The following is a 16,303-nucleotide window of genomic DNA, read 5'->3' as shown; positions in this document are numbered from 1 at the left end:
GTACTCTTTTATATTGATTGTTGCATTGAATTAATGAGCTGTATCTCGTGGTAATAGCAAGTCACAGTCAATTCTGAGACTCTTAAACAGCTTAACAGTAGAGCATTCTGATAACATTGTGCTAAAATACCCTCTGCCTACTTATTTTTTTAAACAAATATTGAAATATTTGGTTAATAGTGCTTGAACAAAAAGGTATTTTAGTGCAAACGAAATGGGATTCATGAAGGACCCAGAGGTCCAAACCCTAAACTGTATGTCAGCTGCAATTCCAACCTGTTTCCAGCTGCCTCTCGCCTTCCAGTGGAAAAATCAGCACACTGCAGTTTATAAAACTGAAACTCAGTTCCTGGCAGCAAACGTTTTGATCTCACTCCAAGGCCAGCTTTGGTTGCACTTAAGCAGCACCGGCTGAAAAGTGTTGTGATGAGGAGGTGCAAAGTTTACATGCATAGGAAGTTTGGAGGGCCAGTGCCACCTCACTAGTTTTGATTTAGATCAGCCTTTGGTCGCGCAAGTTATCTTTCTCCAATTTTGATAAATGTAATCAGTCTGTGGGGTTCCAGTTGAACTCACCATGTGGATATAAAGTCAGAAGGCAGACACATCAGCTGGACTTTGCTATACAGGTCACTGCAAAAGAAAAATAATAATGGACTGCACTTGAGCCTTTGGCTGAGGGGGGTTTGGAAAATGAGAGCAGGACAGGGAGGGGGCGCTGCTCTCAGTCTTGCAACATATTCAAAATCTATTTTATCTGTCAGGTTAAAAGTGCACCCAGTTTGCAGACATGTTTCTCCACGTATACCGGCCTCTTCATGTAACTGAGTGCCAGATTGGGCTTTGAAAGATGTTTGCAGGAAAAATAAGTAGACTGTTGTCAGTGCCGGATTTACGTATAAGCTAAACAAGCTATAGCTTAGGGCCCCACTCTCTTGGGGGCCCCCAAAAAATTTAAAGGAAAAAAAACCCTGGATGTATATTTCTAAAATATAAGATAAAAAACAAATAAAACAAAACCTACATATAGTAATGGTGTTTTGTGTTGTGTAGGCTCCTATCAGGTCCATAAATTACCATATAGCATATATTCAACACAAAAAACAGTGACAATTTGTTGCTGACAAAGGACAGCTGGACATATAAAGGGCCCCATTACCTTCAGTAGCTTAAAGGTAAAGGGACACCTGACCATTACGTCCAGTCATGGCCGACTCTGGGGTTGCCGCGCTCATCTCGCTTTATTAGCTGAGGGAGCCGGCGTACAGCTTCCAGTCATGTGGCCAGCATGACTAAGCCGCTTCTGGCGAACCAGAGCAGCACACGGAAACACCGTTTACCTTCCCGCTGGAGCGGTACCTATTTATCTACTTGGATTTTGGAGTGCTTTTGAACTGCTAGGTTGGCAGGAGCTGGGACCGAGCAACGGGAGCTCATGCCGTCGCGGGGATTCGAACCACCGACCTTCTGATTGGCAATTCCTTTACTTTTTTAACCATACATTATAAAGACACCACTGTCTCCACTGTTCCTCATTCCAAGGGTACTAAAACCCTGGATGAGCAATTGGAACCGCCTGGAATCTTGAGCTGCGCTGAGATTGGGGTGCAACAGTATCTTTTCAAGCGTGAGCCAGGAAATGGCCTGCCTGGATAATCAAATGGCTCTCTCTTCCTTTTTATAGCTGTTTCTCTTCCTCCATCCTACATGTTCCCAATGTAATTGGCGTCATGCACCACAACCACTGACTCAACCCTCTATCAAGCTACGTAAATGGCATGTAAAAGAAGAAGAAGAGTTTGGATTTGTTATCCCGCTTTATCACTACCCAAAGGAGTCTCAAAGCGGCTAACAATCTCTTTTCCCTTCCTTCCCCACAACAAACACTCTGTGAGGTGAGTGGGGCTGAGAGACTTCAGAGAAGTGTGACTGGCCCAAGGTCACCCAGCAGCTGCATGTGCAGGAGCGGAGACGCGAAACCTGGTTCCCCAGATTACGAGACTACCGCTCTTAACCAATACACCACACTGGCTCTCATGATATCCACAACTTTCGTGCCAAGCAGGCCCGTGTATTGGCCCAAGTATAAGCCGCACCTGAATATAAGCAGCACCTTTAACATTCAAGGAGGAGAAAGGCAACACCCAAATATGAGCCACTCCCTTAAAATTCCGCAGGCACTCACACCTGTTCCGTTTTACCGTATGTCTGTTTCAGCAGCGATATCGTAAAAGCCAATTTTTGTAAGGTCGCGAATTTCAGCCGCACTTCAACTTTTCATGGTCAGAATTTGGAGGGGGAAGTGAGGCTTATATTCAGGCCAATACGGTATATAGCCTGCACAGCCATCACTCACCCAGCTACCTATGTCCCTTGCCCTCGGATCACCCACTACCAGGACACCTCCCACCCTCTGCATGAGAGGACCACTGTTCATGTAACAAGGAATGGGTCCCTTCAAAGGGATCATTTTTTGTAACAACTTCCATCCCTGAGACCTTTGTTCTCTAAGGAGGGACCTCAATCTTATCTTTGGGCGTTTCTGATTGACTGGCAGGCGCTCAACCACCCAAATTTGCTATTAGAGGAAATGCTTTTGCAAATAAAAGTAGCAAAAGTAATGCACCATTGTAGTATCTGCTGTTGTTGCACGACTAGTCATATTCAGCTAGAGGTGGCTCAGGACCAAAATGAGGCCATAGTCAATTATTTTTCCTCCTACAAATGTAATATGTTTAGGATTGTGGGGGGCAAGTCCTGAAACCCTGACACAGCAGCAAGATTCCTTTTCAGGCTTCTCACATATGTGGTTTGCAGGGCCAAATCTTACTGCGTTATAATTTTCCTTCCTGGCTCCACATTCATCAAACAGACGTTAAATGTTTTACAGCAACACTCAAATACCCTGTTTCCATAGAAGCATCTAAGGTACTTCAAACACTGCAACAAACTTGTTGATTGGCTTCTTTGCAATCACCTCACATTCCATTTTCAAATTGTGCAAGGAAACTGTGTAAGGAAACCGCTGCATGATGCTTAGCAACATCTTGGCAGTCCAAATGAGTTTCAGGGCAGAGCTTCACATTGCAAAGAAAATGCAGAGTTCCCAGGCCTATGTTTGATTTGTAATACTTACATGGGTTGGGACTGGAAGGCCTTTGCAGAGGATCAGAGGGAAGCATTCTTCCATACAAGTCCACCAACCCTACCATCACCACTCACAAATAATAGAATTATTATTGCCGCCCAGAGTGGCTAGGGAAATTATTATGATTTATTTTATGACCTGAAGCCAGAAATAAACCCAATGGTGGGAGTGGGGGAATAGTAGGAACAGGTGTGGGAGAAAATATACAGTCAAAGCCACTTCTCCCTTTCAAGTCTCCTCTTGCCCATGACTTGGCATGACCTCAGCAAATGACGGTTTAGAAACAAATGTTTACAAAATTAATACATGGCTTATGAAAGTCATGCACCTCCCCAAAGCAATCTGGACAGCTTCTACTTGAACAATCATTTTTATAGGGAAATGAGCTGGAACCCACAACAGCAATTTCTACCTCCTAGAATTAGCAAGGTAAAGGTAAAGGGACCCCTGACCATTAGGTCCAGTCGTGGCCAACTCTGGGGTTGCGGTGCTCGTCTCGTTTTACTGTCCGAGGGAGCCGGATTACAATTTCCGGGTCATGTGGCCAGCATGACTAAGCCACTTCTGGCGAACCAGAGCAGTGCACGGAAACACCGTTTACCTTCCCGCCGGAGTGGTACCTATTTATCTACTTGCACTTTGATGTGCTTTTGAACTGCTAGGTTGGCAGGAGCAGGGACCGAAAAACGGGAGTTCACCCCGTCACAGGGATTCGAACCGCCGACCTTCTGATTGGCAAGTCCTAGGCTCTGTGGTTTAACCCACAGCGCCACCTGCATCCCCCTAGAATTAGTGGTAAGCTGCAAATTGCTTCAAGTTCCTTTCTTTCTTCTCCAAAGTCCCCTGTCCACACTTTCTCTCCCCCTCCCTCTTTCTGTGTGTATTGACTCTGAATTTTCTTCAGGACCACCCCCCCACACACACAACTTCTCAGGTTGTGTGAATAATAGTGAGAATTGGGGTTTTCTACAGCGGTGTCCTTGCCTACTTCACCTGCTTCCTCCTTTTAATATTAATATTAGTCATTTTTTCTGTTTTAGTGCATGTGTGTGACTGTTTTAAAACTGATGTGCTTCACATTCCTTGTGTGCAATAACGTATGCCAGGATGGTATAGAAATAGATTAAAGAAACCATTGATTTGAATAGCTGAGCATTTTTTTCTTCATACAAGAAAACGTGGAAATAACTTTAAAAGGTAGGAATGGGCACCTGCTTATTTACTGTATTTTTCCATGTATAAGACGTCCCATGTATAAGATGCCCCCTATTTTTAAGGGAGTCCAATTTAAGAAAAATAGGGGGGAGATTGCCTCGTGTATAAGACAACCCACAGTTTTTCACATAATTGTTAAGTAAAAAAACCTACACGGAAAAGTACGGTATTTATCTTAATCAAGTTAATGGAATAATTTAGAGAGGTCTGTCAACACCTGTTAGCCACTGTAGCTAAACAGAATGTCAATGTACATACATAACAGGTGTGATATCTAAGGGGCTTGTCTGTACTTCTGTTTGTGCCGTGTTTAGAGAGCATGAGTCCAAATGGTTTTTCCCTCTTTCCAAAACTGCTCTTTAGCAGTAGATTGGAACAAATGGCAAGCCAAATTGAGTTGAGCGCTAAAGAACAGTTTTTAGTTCTCAGTCCCACTGGATAAGCTGGAAGTCATACTCAGAGTACAGTCGTACCTTGTGTTAAGTACTTAATTTGTTCCGGAGGTCCATTCTTAACCTGAAACTGTTCTTAACCTGAAGCTAATGGGCCCTCCCGCTGCTGCCACGCAGCCAGAGTACGATTTCTGTTCTCATCCTGGAGCAAAGTTCTTAACCTGAAGCACTATTTCTGTTTTAGCAGAGTCTGCAACCTGAAGCGTATGTAACCTGAAGCGTATGTAACCCGAGGTACCATTGTACAGGTGAAATCACTGCCCTTCATGCCCTTTTTGAGAGCTTGTCGGCACCTAGACGGGTCTTTGGCTGGATCCAGCAAGACAATTACTTATGGGGCTTCGGTGAGTGAAAAACTTGTCCCGTTTGCCCTTCTTTCTTTTGCATTTTGATATATGCTTGTTTTACGACTCCAGCCTTACCAATGTAAAGGAAAATATTTTGTGTGGGTGCATTTACTCTCTGGCATCACTACAGAAAATGCATCAACTCTTAATGTAACATCACTACACTTTGAATTACTGTCCATAAAAACTTACACCACTCCTTATTTATCATACTTAACGATGCTATTTTTAATTATATTATGCAGTGCTCCAGAAGCGACTTGGCATGATAAAGATAATAAATAATTTGTTGAAAGTACATCTGCTGGGATTCAGAAAGTGTTCTGATAACCGAACGAAGGCGTCGTAACACCCGGTGCATGTGCGGTGTTGCTACATAGGCCGCATACGCCGTACGTAGCGTCGCCGCACATGCGTGTACATAGAGGTTTGCCGGAGGCACTGCTCCAGCGCCGTACGGACGGCTGCAGCCGGGAACAGAGGATCCTCTACATGCAGCTGTAGTGGCAATGGAGGGATCCCACCGCCATCCGTATGGTGCTCGAGCGGCGCCGGCAGCAAACCGCTATGTACAGCGCAGGTGCAGCATCATTACGTACAGCGCATGCATGTGACGCCGCACATTCGCTGTACATAGCAGTTTGCTGCCAGTACCGGGATCCTCTGCTTGCAGCTGCAGCCACGAACAGAGGATCTTACATAACTTGAGTTTCATTACTTTATTCCATCCCATTCATTTCAGTGCAAAGGAATCACAGTGCAAATGGTGGTGGTTTGCGGTGGGGAACATTATTTCATTATCGTTTGCAGACTGAAAGCAACAGCAGCAGCAAACATCAGGCGTTTTCACTGGGTTGACAGGAACTGCCTTGAGTCAAATAATTTGGAACATATCTATGGAGTGGGCTGAAAATGAGAGAGCCCAAACAATCAAACTTTGTAATTTGACATCCATTTGATTCTGAAATGTGAATGTTGGTGTCCAATATCATGATTTGAGCATGTTAAGGAATTTTGAATCTGGTTCTGAAATTCCATTTCCCTCTAGATGGGACTTAAGTCTGGAGAGTTTGCAGCTTAGTGATCCTTTCTTGATCTCCCTCTTGTGGTTAGACTATGAACTGATCGATTCCTTCTGGAGCCTTGGAACTCATAATTTATTTTTTCCTCTGGACACCTTAGATTCTTGGGGCTCAGCCGCTGGGTTCAATTGTTGACACCTTATCTCCTTTTCTCTTCTGTATCTTATAAGGCAGTCTTTAGGAAGTTCGATTTGGACAAGTCGGGGAGCATGAGTGCCTACAAGGTGCAAGTTGATCTGGAAGCTGCAGAGGTGATCTGTCCCTTTTTAATTGCATTCAGTTTTCTAGGCAGCCTCTCAACTGAACTAGTCCTCAAAGTGGAATTAAAACCACGTCATCATTCAGAATCAAGAAGCCCAGCTAACAGCTGGGGATTGTGGGTGGTTGGCCACTGTAGGAACACAGGATGTTGGACTAAGATGAGCCTTTGGCCTGATCTGGCAGGACCCTTCTTGTCTTGTTTAACACATCCAGTTCCTTTGACCTTTCCTCATTAATTGTAACTGGAAGCTGTGCATGAATGATGTAGACAAATGGGCAGTTCAGGTCCTGTGAGAAAGACTCTTGTGTTGTGACTCTTGCCTTTCATGCTCAGCACCCAGCCAGGTGGGATAGTATATACCCCCCTGCCCCCTGAAATCCTCCCCCCCCATCCCTCCCGGAAAAGATCCTTCCGTATGTCCCCTTCCCCACCCTCTAAGAGACCCTTTTTGCCCCCTCCCAGCTCCGACCTTACCCCGATACCCTTCTACACCCCGGAACACTGAGCTGAGTACGACTGAGCTGCAGTTAAAGTTAAACAGTTAAAGTTAAACTAAGCTGCCAAAGTTAAACAGACCGCTGGGGAGGTTGACTTTGACCCACAAATTTGAGGATCCCCGTTTGGTTGCCTGGGATTTGCAGCCATTTGTGTCACAATGGCGGGGTTCCTTGTGTCCCGGAGCTGAAGCCTGGATACACGGTGCGAGGCAGCGGTGCGGCAGGTGGCGGTGCTGCGGTGCTGTGTGTGGCAGTCAGCTCAGCGGGATCCCACCTTCGTTGCCAGTGAAATATACTCAGAGTCGCAAAGTGATTTCATGCTCTTTATTCAGCTCATAGTGGTGAGGAGGAATGAATGAAAGTACTGAGTTGAATAGGATCCAAACTGCAGCAGTCTGATTGGTCCTAGAACAATAGGATCCAAAAGGCAGCAGTCTGATTGGTCCTAGAACAATAGGATTCAGAATGCAGCAGTCTGATTGGTCCTAGAACAATGCAGCAGTATGATTGGTTGGCGGGAACCACCCAATCATGCTCCAGATAGAAGTGAATCCACAACCTGATTGGCTTACAGTAGAATTCCGGAATTAGCCAATCATGTGCAGCCCATTGTGTAAATAATGTATATAAAGCAGATGCTTTGAGGGGACATCCGTTCATTCCTCCTCACCACTATGAGCTGAATAAAGAGCATGAAATCACTTTGCGACTCTGAGTATATTTCAAGACCGCTGGGGAGGTTGACTTAGACCCACAAACTGGAGGATCCCCGTTTGGTTGCCTGGGATTTGCAGCCATTTGTGTCACAATGGCGGGGTTCCAGTGTCCCTGGAGACGCCAGAGAATTCCAAGGCAGTTGCAGACGGATAGAGAGATGTCTTGCTGCAGGCGCCAGTGCTCCCATTGTCCAGGACCCCAACCATCCCTCCCTGAACCCCTTCCCCAATCTGCCCCCTCCCCAAAGATGCCCCCCTTCCTCCTGAGATCTTCCCTGAAGACATCCCCCTCCCGCCTTCCCCCCTCCCCGAATTTGCCCCCCTCCCCCCTGAAGTTGCTGAAAGCATCCCCTCCCCTCTTCCCCCCTCCCCCTGAAGTTGCTGAAAACATCCCCCTCCCCTCTTCCCCCCTCGCCCCTTCCCCTCCACGAATATCCCCCCTCCCCCCTGAGATCTTCCCCGAAGACATCCCCCTCCCTCCTTCCCCCTCCCCCCTGAGTCCCCCTCAGACCTTGTCCCACTCCTCTGCTCCCTCTCCCTTCAGCCCACCTCTGAATATGCCCCCCGCCCCCTGAAACCCTTCCCCCCAATCCCTCACGGAAAAGATCCTTCCGTACGTCCCCTTCCTCCCCCTCTAAGAGACCCTTTTTTGCCCCCCTCCCAGCTCTGCCCTTACCCCTGATACCCTTCTACACCCCGGAACACTAGGCTGAGTACGACTAAGCTGCAGTTGTTGGTAAGTATGACAGCCCAATGGGTTATTGTCTGTCCAGGTGCTAATCTGCAAAAGAACCAGCAGAGCTTGGTGATATATCAATACCCGGATCACTACACGACTGCCATTGAGCTGCCAGACCCAGTTCAAGAATAGTTGGAGTATACAGTGCCCTAAATGACTTGGAACACAATTACCTACAAGAGCACCTTCCCCAGGCCATACGACCAGCAGGGGAGGCTCTGTTGGTGGTGTCGCCACTGGGGGTTGCTGAGTTGGCAGTGACCTGTGGCAGGGCCTTCGAACATTGCAAGGGGTTGGACCAAATGACCCCTGGGTGCCTTCCAACTCTACAATTCTAGGATTCTATGTCTCAGTTTATATGAGTTATTGTCTGTCCAGGTGCTAATCTGCAAAATAACCTGCAGAGCTTGGTGATATATCAATGCATCAAAATTTCCTGGATGGGAAACCAGAGGCCTTCCTTCTGGGCATTGTCGGCCAATTGGTGCCAAGGAAGGACAGAACTTTTTTTATGTATGCTACAACAGCAGCAAGAATACTTATAGGCAGAATCCGAGACCAGGGAGAAGAGACGGTGGAAGAAGACTGGAAGAAATTTAAAGACTATCTACAGAAATACTGTAAAATTAATGAATGTTAGAATGATGTTGGATAGAAATTAAGTGGTTTCCAGCTGTAATGCTTTAAGAATACGGAAGAAGGGTATAAATAGGTAAAAAAATAATTATGATGTTGGATTGGAAATAAGTGGTATTAGCAACAAAGTTAATAAGAATATGCAAAAATGAATTGATAATGGATGAAAATACTGAGTTATAAAATGTTAAGTTATAGAGACAAGATAAACGAAAGAGGGTAAGGATTTGCTGATTTGATTATTTAAATGGGAATACAAGAAGGGGAGGTGTGAGGAAGTCAAAGAAACAAGCAAATGAGTTTTAAGTTTTGAAAAAGAATTGTTTTTAATTTTTCTTATTTTTTCTGTGTGTTTTTTCTTTTCTTTTTTTTTGTTCTTTTATTATGTGTTTTTGTATATTTGTTTTTGTAAAATCTTAATAAATATTTCTTTAAAAAAAAAAAAATTCCTGGATGGTCCTCTGCTCAAAGCCAGAAAAATCAAGTCGATAGCTTCGCCTGGCAGCAAAGAAGGAATGAAGGAAAGAAAGAAGGGAGGCCGGAAGGGTGGCTCCGAGTCGGCCGCTCGACTAGGAGGCTTGTCGTGCCAAGCATGCAGGGCCATGGCAGGGTTGGCGAGGCCCCTGAGGGCCGCCTGGTGGAGACAAGCCGAGGCGGCGGCTGAGGCGGCGACACCCGGTTCAAGTCCCCCCCGCGGCCTGCGCTATTTCTTTTTTTGGGTGTGTGGGTGTGCTCTACAACCATGGATTTTAAAAGAAACCTATCAGATTTGGGCAATACTGGAAAACAATTATTTTCCCAGCTCACACTATATCATTTCCCCCTATCCATTGCCATCTACCTGCTCTGCAATGGGAAATTCCAGTTCTAGGATTAAATATAAAGTAAACTGCACACCTACAACCTAGACAGCATTTTAAAAAGCAGAGACATCACCTTGCCCACAAAGGTCTGTATAGTGAAAGCTATGGTTTTGCCAGTAGTGATGTATGGAAGTGAGAGCTGGACCATAAAGAAGGCTGATTGCCGAAGAATTGATGCTTTTGAATTATGGTGCTGGAGGAGACTCTTGAGAGTCCCATGGACTGCAAGAAGATCAAACCTCTCCATTCTGAAGGAAATCAGCCCTGAGTGCTCACTGGAAGGACAGATCCTGAAGCTGAGGCTCCAATACTTTGGCCACCTCATGAGAAGAGAAGACTCCCTGGAAAAGACCCTGATGTTGGGAAAGATGGAGGGCGCAAGGAAAAGGGGACGACAGAGGACGAGATGGTTGGATGCTGTTCTTGAAGCTACGAACATGAGTTTGACCAAACTGCAGGACGCAGTGGAAGACAGAAGTGCCTGGCGTGCTCTGGTCCAGGGGGTCACAAAGAGTCGGAAACGACTAAACAAGAACAAATAATAATAATAATGCAGGCCACTGATATGCACACTTTTTATCTACCCTTAGTTACTCATCCACCTCCCTCAAGTATAAAAGCAAAATCCATTTGTGTGATGCAGATGTCCTCTACTGGCAAGAGGCAGCACTGCAACCAAATCCATTAACTTCTCCTGAGTATGTACAGCACATAAGACAGGCAAGCATTTGAGACAATTATTCTAGAGAGACAAAAGAGGCGTAATTTCTCCTGATAGCCAACTCTCTCTTCTTTTGTGCATGTTCATCTCTTACTGAACAGGCTTTTGCAGTGCTTTTTCCCCCTTTAAAAAAAGGTTTAAGCGTATTCTCATTTTACTACTCATATTGAAATACTGCCCCTCATTGAGACCAAATTTAGATTCACAAAATGGCTTTTTTTAAAAAAAAAAATTTATTGAAATTTTACAGACAAAAGAGAATTACAGAATAAGAAAATAAAAATAAAAATAAAAATAAAAATAAAAAAGACACAAAAATGCAAAGAAAAATACAAAATACATGAAGAAATAAAAAACAATTAAAAAACAAATCAATCTTCTCGTATCTTATATTTCAATTACTTGTTTCCTGACCTCCTCACACCTCCCTTTTTTGTATTCCAATTCACATAGTTAATTCAGCAAATCCTTTCCCTCTTTGTATTTATCTTAATTCTGTATCTTAACATATTATAACTTTATATTTTCATCTAATTATCAGTCCATTTTTACATATTCTTTTTAACCTTATTGCTAAAGCCACTTCATTTCAATCCAACATCATTTTAGCATTCATTAATTTTACAATGTTTCTGCAAATAGTCTTTAAACTTCTTCCAATCTTCTTCCACCAACTCTTCTCCCTGGTCTCGGATTCTGCCAGTCATTTCCGCCAATTCCATATAGTCTATCACTTTCATCTGCCATTCTTCCAAGGTGGGTAGATCTTGTGTCTTCCAATACTTTGCGATGAGAATTCTTGCTGCTGTTGTAGCATACATAAAGAAAGTTCTGTCCTTCTTTGGCACCAATTGGCCGACCATGCCCAGGAGAAAGGCCTCTGGTTTCTTCAGGAAGGTATATTTAAATACCTTTTTCATTTCATTATAGATCATCTCCCAGAAAGCCTTAATCCTTGGGCACGTCCACCAAAGGTGAAAGAATGTACCTTCATTTTCTTTACATTTCCAACACTTATTATCAGGCAAATGATATATTTTTGCAAGCTTGACTGGTGTCATGTACCACCTATATATCATTTTCATAATATTCTCTCTTAAGGCATTACATGCTGTAAATTTCATACCGGTGGTCCACAACTGTTCCCAATCAGCAAACATAATGTTATGACCAATATCTTGTGCCCATTTAATCATTGCAGATTTAACCGTTTCATCCTGCGTGTTCCATTTTAACAGCAAGTTATACATTCCTGAAAGTATCTTAGTTTTGGGATCTAACAGTTCTGTTTCCAATTTTGATTTTTCCACCTGGAAGCCAATTTTTTTGTCCAAATTATAGGCCTCTCTTATTTGATAATAATGAAGCCAGTCTCGCACTTTATCTTTTAATTTCTCAAAACTCTGCAATTTCAATTTCTCTCCTTCTTGTTCCAATATTTCCCAATATTTCGGCCATTTGGCCTCCATATTGAGCTTTTTCTGAGCCTTCGCTTCCATTGGTGACAACCACCTTGGGGTTTTATTTTCCAATAAGTCTTTGTATCTTATCCAGACATTGAACAATGGTTTCCTGACAATATGGTTTTTAAATGCTTTATGTGCTTTAACCTAGTCGTACCACAAATATGCATGCCACCCAAAAACATTATTAAAACCTTCCAAATCCAAAATGTCTGTGTTCTCAAGAAGCAGCCAGTCTTTCAACCAGCAGAATGCTGCTGATTCATAGTAAAGTTTAAGGTCTGGCAGGGCAAATCCGCCTCTTTCCTTTGCATCAGTTAATATTTTAAATTTTATTCTGGGCTTCTTGCCCTGCCAGACAAATCTAGAAATGTCTCTCTGCCACTTCTTGAAACAGTCCATCTTGTCCAAAATTTGCAATGATTGAAACAGAAATAACATTTTTGGCAATACATTCATCTTTATAGCTGCAATTCGACCCAACAAGGAAAGCTTCAAATTTGACCATATTTCTAAATCTTTTTTCACTTCTGTCCAACATTTCTCATAGTTATCTTTAAATAAATTTAAGTTCTTAGCAGTCATATTAACCCCCAGATATTTTACTTTCTTAACTAATGTTAAACCTGTCTCCTTCTGAAACCTCTCTTTCTCAATCGGTGTTAAATTTTTCTCAAGGACTTTAGTTTTTGACTTGTTCAGCTTAAATCCTGCCACCTGACCAAATTCTTGAATCAGTTCTAATACTCTTTTCGTACTAGATTCTGGCTCCTGTAACGTCAAAACTAGGTCATCTGCAAAAGCTTTCAATTTGTATTGTTTGGCTCCGACCTGGATACCTTTAATCAGACGGTCCCTTCTAATCATATTTAACAAAACCTCCAGGACCGAAATAAAAAGCAATGGGGAAATTGGGCAGCCTTGTCGTGTACCTTTCTCTATCTTAAATTCCTCTGTCATCACATTATTGACTATTAGCTTAGCCTTTTGTTCTGAGTAAATTGCACTTATAACATTTTCAAACCCTTGACCCACCCCCATCCCCTGGAGATTTTTCTTCATAAAATTCCAAGAAATATTATCAAAGGCTTTCTCCGCATCTATGAAAATTAAAACTGCTTTAGTATTAATATTCACTTGCAACTTCTCCAAAATGTTGATTATGTTCCTCATGTTGTCAGACAAATGCCTACCTGGGAGAAAGCCAGCTTGGTCTTTATGTATCTCTTCCACTAATACTTTTTTTAATCTATTAGCCAAAATATCAGCAAATATTTTGTAATCCACATTGAGCAGGGATATGGGGCGGTAGTTCTTAAGTTGTGTCTTTTCCAACTCAGTTTTCGGTATAAGTGTAATATAAGCTTCCTTCCACGATTCTGGCGCTTTTTTCCCCTCCAAAATTTCGTTACAAACCTCCTTTAGTGGCTGAATTAACCAATCCTTCAAAGATCTATAATATTTTGAGGTTAAACCATCCGGCCCTGGAGATTTACCCAACTGCATATTCTGAATGGCACCTTCTACCTCCTGTTCTGTAATTTTATGGTTCAGCGTTATCTTGTTTTCCTGAGAGATTTTTTGTAATCCATTTGTTTTTAAAAATTGGTCTATATCAAACTCTTTCTGTGGCCCTTGTGTATATAACTGTTTAAAATACCTCTGGAAGCATTTTCTAATCTCCACTGGATTCTGAATGTTCTTTCCTTCCACTTCCAAATTAGTGATAGTATTGAGCTTTTGTCTTTTTTTCATTTGCCAAGCTAACAATTTTCCACATTTATTAGCCGATTCAAATGTCTTTTGTCTCATTTGTTTAATTTTCCATTCAATTTCCTGGTTCATCATCTTCATATATTGCACTTGATATAACTTTATATCTCTCAGAATCTCTTGTGACTTTGGTTTCGCTCTTAGTTTCTTCTCACCCTCTTTTATTTTTTCCAAAATTTTATTTTTTTCATTTTGGGCTCTCTTCTTTATTGTATTCTGTTGGATCAGAAACCCCCTCATAACTGCTTTACTTGCGTCCCAGATTATTCTTTTTTCAATACTAGTATTCAAATTTATCTCAAAATAGTCTCTCAAGGTTTTTTGGGCCTTCTTAACAACCTCTTGATCGCTAAATAAGGTGTCATTCATCCTCCATCTGAAGGAACCGATTGGTGTTAGTTTCATCTCCATTTTCACAGCATTATGGTCGGAGCAAGTTTTTGGGCAAATTTCCACTTTTCGAGTCTTAGGTGCCAGTCCTCTAGTTATCCATATTTGGTCAATTCTAGTCCATGTCATTTTGGCTTCAGAGAAGAATGTTCCCTCTCTTCCTAAGGGGTTCTTAATTCTCCAAATATCAATCAAGTCCATATTGTCAGTCAGTTCAAAAAAGGTTTTTGGTAGTCTGCCATCTTTAGTTACAATCTGTCTCTGCGACTTGTCCATATTTGTAGATACCACTCCATTCATATCTCCCACCATAATAATGTTGTAATCCATGTAGTCTAACAATGTCTCATGCAATTTCTTAAAAAATTCAGATTTCCCGTCATTTGGTGCATAAACTCTTACTATTAAATTTTTTTCTCCTTGTGATTGAATTTCGATTGCCACAAATCTTCCTTGATCATCTTTAAAAACAAATTTTGGTGATAGGCTCTCTTTGGCATAGATTACAACTCCTCTCTTTTTGACCTTATCCGATGAAATAAACTCTTGACCCAATATTTTATTAATCAATGCTTTCCTGTGTAGCCTTATCACATGTGTTTCCTGTAAACAAATTAAGTCCAACTGTTCCTTTTTCAATAAATGAAAAACTTTCCTCCTCTTCTCCGGGGAGTTAAATCCATGAATGTTCCAACTTAGCAATTGTAGAGACATTGTTAGATTCACAAAATGTTTAGGGGTATGTGTACCGCTGCGTCCCCCCCAGAAAAAAGCAATGGGTTTTTGAAACGCCAGACAAAACTGTGGACAGAGATGACCGTTGGTCTAACTGTCGCCCGGGCCGCAAGAGCGGCGGTTGGAAGCGGGGCGCACGCGCAGAAGGGGCAGCGTCTCTGGCCGCGGTTGCCGAGCGAGAGCGCCCGAGTCTCTTTCTGTATACGTCTATGGGGGAGAGAAGATGGCTCCCTTCCCTGAGCAGGTGGATGTTTTCACGGCCCCGCACTGGCGGTTGAAGCAACTCGTCGGGCTTTATTGTGACAAAGTATGAGGGGAGGAGGAGGTGGTTTCTGAGGGGCGGGCGGTGCCCCGGCCATAGCCGTGGCGGGTCGGGGGCGTGAGGAGGTCGTGCGCCCCTCGGTACGTGAGGCGCTGAGACACGCCCCTCGGCCCCCTCAGGCCTCGCTCGGCCGGCGGTCGTTTGCTGCCTGAGAGGGGATGCGCGCGCGCCCGCTGAGGAGAGAGGTGCGCCTGCACAGCTGCCACCGCTTGGCGCGCGCCGTTACTCCTCTCAGCCACCGTCGTCCGCGCACTTGTTGCTCCTCCTCCTGCTATACACAGGAAATTGCACCAAGGAGCGAAGTGCATTGCCAGGACTTGTCACACCCTCTTTCTTCAAGCTCCACTTATACCTACACCCAAAAGCAAAAACATTCCTCCATCCCCCCTCAATAACACCTGCCCGCCCACCTCTCAGGTTTTTGCCTCCCACATCCCAAAAACATTGCTTCCCACCCAGCAAAAGCCCATCATTCGTACCCCACAAGTCTCCATCTCTCTGCACCTCTCAAGAACCCCCAGGGGTTTTTTAGTTTCAAGGGAGAAGGGGGCATATTCTGGCCATGTTCCAGGAGGCATGGGGGCATATTTGGGGAGGGTTTCCGGGGGGAGGGGGCATATTCGGGGAGGGTTTCAGGGGGCATATTCCAGGGTGGGCTGAAGGGAGAGGGAGCAGAGGAGTGGAACAATTTCTGAGGGAAACTCAGGCTGGAGGGGGATATTTTGGGGGATGATTTCCGGGGGGAAAGGGCCATATTCGGGGAGGGGGGAAGGGGGCAAATTTGGGGAGGGTTTCAGGGGGCAAATTTGGGGAGGGTTTCAGGGGGCATATTCCAGGGTGGGCTGAAGGGAGAGGGAGCAGAGGAGTGGAACAATTTCTGAGGGGGCCTCAGGGTGCAGGGGGTTTGAAAATGCTCCGTATGAAGGGAGAAGAGCGGGGGGG

General features: G+C 43.9%; 1 long non-coding RNA gene across 1 annotated transcript; it reads right to left on the bottom strand.

The window, feature by feature from the left end:
• Positions 1-5,866: 5,866 nt before the first annotated feature.
• Positions 5,867-7,161, bottom strand: LOC310770306. The gene is made up of 2 exons (XR_014552044.1): positions 7,083-7,161; positions 5,867-6,793 (listed from the first exon to the last, which is right to left on the bottom strand). It is a non-coding gene; the product is annotated as an uncharacterized lncRNA (long non-coding RNA).
• Positions 7,162-16,303: the final 9,142 nt, after the last annotated feature.

This window comes from Podarcis filfolensis (genome assembly GCF_964270895.1).
Source record: "Podarcis filfolensis genome assembly, chromosome: 9".
Classification (NCBI taxonomy): Eukaryota; Metazoa; Chordata; class Lepidosauria; order Squamata; family Lacertidae; genus Podarcis; species Podarcis filfolensis.
This window is presented reverse-complemented; position numbering and strand designations above follow the sequence as displayed.